This window comes from Brassica napus, chromosome C9, assembly GCF_020379485.1.
Source record: "Brassica napus cultivar Da-Ae chromosome C9, Da-Ae, whole genome shotgun sequence".
Lineage (NCBI taxonomy): Eukaryota > Viridiplantae > Streptophyta > Magnoliopsida > Brassicales > Brassicaceae > Brassica > Brassica napus.
The window spans coordinates 11,995,605-12,001,604 of NC_063452.1; positions in this window are offsets into that span (position 1 = coordinate 11,995,605).

Genomic DNA, 6,000 nt, shown 5'->3' on the forward strand with positions numbered 1-6,000 from the left:
TACGTAAGCTTCATAACGTAGTTTGAAATTAGGGCAACCTTCTGACACGGAAAAGACATCTTCTTTATACATATTTGTACTAATGAATGTATGAACTTAAGGTATTCTCATCTCTCTCTTCGTTTGTGTACGAACACGCGTACACTTATGGTTTTAACACGCCAATAAATTTAAGTGAACTCTGTCTACGACAAGAAAGTTTCCTACTTCATTTCATATGGTCTAATCAGTCGGAGATTTAATTCTACCGAGGAGTCGCAACGATTTAATTCGCATGGTTTAAACCGAGGAGTAGTAATGGAACGCCGCGTCTGTTACGAAAAAAATAATTAATTATTTTCGTAATATATATACTACTCTGTTGTCATTTAATATCTTTTTCATCTTTCTAAACACATTCTCTGCAAACCTCTTTCTCTGCAAAACTCTTTCATTCCAAAAATGGTGTCTGATATCAGCCAAGGCAAAATGACCGTCGCAAAATACAAACGATTCTTTTACAGTTTGCCTATAGTCGGCGAACGCACCGAGCAGCAGTTGATCCTGTTGGCCAAGGCCGGTTTGAAGGAAGAGATCCGCGACGGTCTGGAAACTGAGGAGTTCGCCACACTCGAGGCCCTGTTCGAGGAGGCGGAGGAAGTCGAGGAGGGGTTAAAGGAAACACCTCCATCCAGCCCTCGCAAACGCCGCCGTACAAGCCCCGATCACCGCAGTAGCAAACGTGCTCGCAAGGCGGAGAGAAAAGGTGACCCGGAGGATGAGGGTTATGGATACCCCGGCGAAGAAGAGAAGGGGTTAAAGGACGATGAAGAAGGTGACTACTGGGAGTGGATGCAGATGGACACGGACGTGGATGACGATGCTTCCGACTGGACCGACGACACATTGGGTTATGGGCAGTTTAGGATGAACAACTACCCAGACAGCTCCGGCACCGACTCCAGCACCTCCGACTCCGACTAGGAACCTCCTCCTCTTTTAATATTATTAAATATTTTGAATTTTATTATTTTTTGTAATTATGTTGATCTCTTTTTTTTTTGAACTCTTTATTATATTATATAATAAAATTTATGATTTCTGTTTATTATTGCTGTCTTTTTATGCATGTTTAATATTAGTAAAATTAGGAATTGCTAATTATACGAATATTGACGGTATACGAATACTAACGGTATTCGAATACTGACGGTATACGAATACTGACGGTATACGAATACTAACGGTATTCGAATACTGACGGTATACGAATACTGACGGTATTCGTATACTGACGGTATACGAATACTGACAGTATTCGTATACTGACGTTATACGAATACTGACGGTATACGAATACTAACGGTATTCGAATACTGACGGTATTCGAATACTGACGGTATACGAATATTAACGGTATTCAAATACTGACGGTATACGAATACTCACGGTATACGAATACTCACGGTATACGAATACTCACGGTATATGAATACGGACGGTATTCGAATACTGACGGTATTCGAATACTTAAGGTCTACGTATACTGACGGTATTCGAATACTTAAGGTCTACGAATAATTCCATTAATTACTCACTTTTATTACTTAACATTCATAACTAGGGATGTCAAATGGACTGAAACCTATTAAGTCCAAATTAGATGGGCTAAAACCATTTGGACATGGACGTCCAATTTGGAATGGTTTATGGTTCTATTTGGAATGGTCTGTTTTGGAATGAAAACTAAAATTTATTTTAAATAATTTTAAAAATGAGAATTCAGATTTGCTTTGATATTTTGATTATGGTTCTATTAAGTTCCACAAGCATAAAAACATAAAATTTAAAAGCATATTTAATATTAAGAAAAAAATAACTTTAATAATGATAAAATATAATATGCGGCCAATCAGTCTTTTTAATGTTGCGGACCTACAAGGATGACGAAATTGCGGCTAATCAGTCTTTGTAATGTAGGATATAAAATTGTTTCTAAGGTTTTGTGCCAGCGATTGAAAATCTATCTTCCCTCACTCATATCTGAAACTCAATCGGCATTCGTGGCAGGAAGGTTGATTTCTGATAATATTCTTATTGCCCAGGAAATGTTCCACGGATTGCGAACAAATAAAGCATGTCAGGGAAAGTATATGGCAATTAAAACTGATATGAGCAAAGCATATGATAGAGTGGAATGAGACTTTATTAAGGCTCTACTACAGAAAATGGGTTTCGACCTCCATTGGATTAAATTGATGATGAAATGTATATCGTCGGTGCAATATCGGGTACTTATAAATGGTCAACCACGTGGTCTTATTGTTCCACATAGGGGCTTACGTCAAGGGTACCCTTTATCGCTTTATTTATTTATTCTTTGCACTGAGGCTTTAATTGTGAATATACAAAAGGCAGAGAGGGGGCAACAACTAACGGGTATGAAGGTAGCTCGAGCTTGTCCATCGATATCTCATTTGCTTTTTGCGGATGATAGTCTCTTCTTTTGTGAAGCTCAAAATGGAGAGCGTCAAACCATTCTTAGGATTTTAAAGGAATATGAGACAGTTTCAGGGCAGCTAATGAATTTTGAAAAGTCCTCAATTCAATTTGGACATAAAATTGAGGAATCCTTAAGACATGAATTAAGGGATATTTTGAGCATTCAGAATCTTGGAGGAGAATCTTGGAGGAATGAGATCTTATTTTGGTTCACCAGAAAATATGGGGGGTTCAAAGATCCAAGTTTTTAGCTTCGTTCAGGATCGATTAAATAATAGAGTCAATGGGTGGACTTTCAAGTTCTTCACAAAAAGAGGAAAGGAAGTGATCATTAAATCAGTGATTACGGCATTACCAAATCATACGATGTCGTGCTATCGTTTACCTAAGGCAACCGTTAAAAAACTGACGAGCGCGGTATCACAATTCTGGTGGAGTCCAGGGGGAAGTACAAGAGGCATGCACTGGAAATCATGAGACAAAGTATGTATAGATAAGGATGAAGGAGGTTTGGGGTTTAAGGACATCACTGATTTCAACACAGCGATGCTTGGTAAACTGTTATGGCCCCTAATATAGAAGCCAAACACATTATTCTCTCGAGTTTTCAAAGGTCGGTATTACAGGAATGCATCACCTCTGGAACCGATTCGTTCATATTCTCCGTCATATGGATGGCAGAGTATCATATATGTTAGATCTTTGGTAAGCAAAGGACTAATCAAAAGGGTGGGATCAGGTTCTTCCATATCCGTATGGAATGATCCATGGCTCCCAACCACTCGCCCGAGACCAGCTAATAAAAATCAACACAATTTATACTCGGACCCTACTGTGGAGTTTTTCATTGACTCTACCTCACGTACTTGGAACTCACATGCAATTCGGTTTTTGGTGGATCCACATGATGCGAAACTTATAGAAAGCATACCACTGAGCATGACTCAGAGGGTAGATAGAGATGAATGGCACTTCACCAAAAATGGGATGTATACGGTCAAATCAGGATATCAGGTAGAACAGATTTATCCAGATAGGGAGAGACCACCATTACTGATTGGTCCCACAGTGGATGTTCTGAAGGTTTTCTGCTGGAAAATACGGTGTCCACCAATGTTTTAAGTTAAAACATTTTTTATGGCAATTGGTGACATGATGTATAGCAGTGAAGAAAAATTTACAAGCGAGGGGGATTCAAGGGGATATTTGTTGTGCACGATGTGGAGCCCAAGAGGAATCGATAAACCATGTGTTTTTTGAATGTCCTCCAGCACTCCAGGTTTGGGTTCTTTCGAAGATACCGTCAAATCCAGATATTTTTCCAACAAGTTCTCTCTTTACAAACATGGATCATCTTTTCTGGAGAGTTTTCCCGTAGCTGGAAGATCATCATTTTGCATGGATACTATGGTATATTTGGAAAGCTAGGAATAATAAAGTTTTTAGTAATTTGGATGTGGATCCCATGGATACGCTTAAATTAGCAGAAACATAATCAACATTGTGGGCTGAGGCACAAATATTGAATGGACAGAGGACAACACCACAAATAGTGGATATGATTTTACCGTCAATTCCACGAAGATGGTGTTTTACAGATGGCTCATGCAAAGAGGGTGATATTTTTTCAGGACAAAGTTGGCTCAACACTTTAGAAGGATTTGATGGATTGTTGGGGCGAAGAATGTTAAGGCTAGTCTCTCTCCTCTTCATGCGGAGATGGAAGCGCTCCTCTAGGCAGTGGAATGCATGAGGAATCTACGTCAGTTTTAGGTTACGTTTGCAACGGATTGTTCTCAATTGGTGAAAATGGTTTCGGAACCAGAAGAATGACCACCTTTTGCAAATTATTTGGACGATGTCAAGACCCTGAAAGAGAGCTTCTCCCGATCAGAGATCATCTATATACCAAGGACGCAAAACTTAACGGCGGATAGACTAGCACACAGTGTTAGGAAGCAACCGTCTTTTGTCGTTTACATGGTTGCAGATCACCCGGTTTGGTTTACAGAGTCAGTATGAGTCTGGAAAGTTGATGACAAAAAAAAAGGATAAAATATAATATATCTACCTCATTAAACTATTTTGTAACTATTTGATCAAACGATGTTTATTTTAAAAATTTTGTTTTTTGTTCTTTTAGTATCTCTTAAAAATAGGCAGTAAAAAAATTGTGATTGTATTTAAAAATATTATTATATAAGTAAAATATAATTTATCGATATTTTTCGCTGTAATTAAAAGATATTATAGTCAACTAAATTTTTTAAAAATAAATAAAACATTTCAATATTACTAATTATAAAATATTTTTAGACAATTAAACATATATTAGTTTATGTTACTTAATTATTTTATGTAATCATTTAAGAAAATATATAGATATATAAAAATATTTTTCTTACTTTGAATTTTTTTGTATTGTTTAAATTTTGTTTTAAAAGAAATAATATTTATGTTCCTAATATCAAGATTATCTGTGTAAATTTCTTTTAATGAAATCACATTATATAGAAATTTATAATTTTCATCTAAGAAAATATAGATATAAAGAAAGTATTTTATTAGTTCAAAATTATATTTTATGTTATTTAACTTTATAAGAAAATTTTTTTTATTATATGTGTACATTTTCGGAATTTTTTTAAAAGGAAGCTAAATAAAATAATAAATAATAGTATTTAAAATATAAGTTAATTCATTAAGGGTATCAGTGTAATCAACCATCGTGAGAGTTAACGGGAGAGCGACACAAAGGAAACTGCCTTCTCAAATAATATTATAGAGATTTATTGTACTTGTATAATTTTATAATTCGTTTTTGTTATAGATTTATTTTAAAATTTGATATATTTTTTATATAATTATCTTTCTTTAGTATCTTTTAAAATGAAAATTATAATTTAAAAAAACTACTTTCGTATAGCTTTTTACAATTATTTTTTGGTTGAGGACTTTAAAAAATGAAAATTACTATCACATATTTTTGAATAATATGTTTATAAATTTATGATAAAAAAAATAAAAGACATTTCATAATCTTAAAATATATATTGTCATGTATCATAATCATGTTAATTAGAAACTTTTAAGTGATTATGTGATAATAATTTTATTTTTATAAAATCCTAGTAAAAAATATTTGAAAAGTATTATTTTTTATAATTTTAAATCCTAAACTAAAACAGAAATTGTTTTCTAAAAAAATCCTGACCAAGGAGAATTTTAAAATTTGAACTAATAGTAAACTTTTTTAGGATTTAATGATAAACATAACACTAAAATCTTGTTTATAAGCAAAGAATTTTTTTAAGAATAGTAGTAATATTTAATAATTAATTGTAAAATACCAATTTTTGAAAGAAAAAAATATTAACTGAAAATAATTACTTGATAATAATTTCATTTTATAATATCCTAAACAATATATAATTGTAAAAAATTATGTAATAAAAATTTTATTTTTCTAAAACCATAAAAGAAACGGTAAAAGAATATTTGTTGACATATGTCGCGATT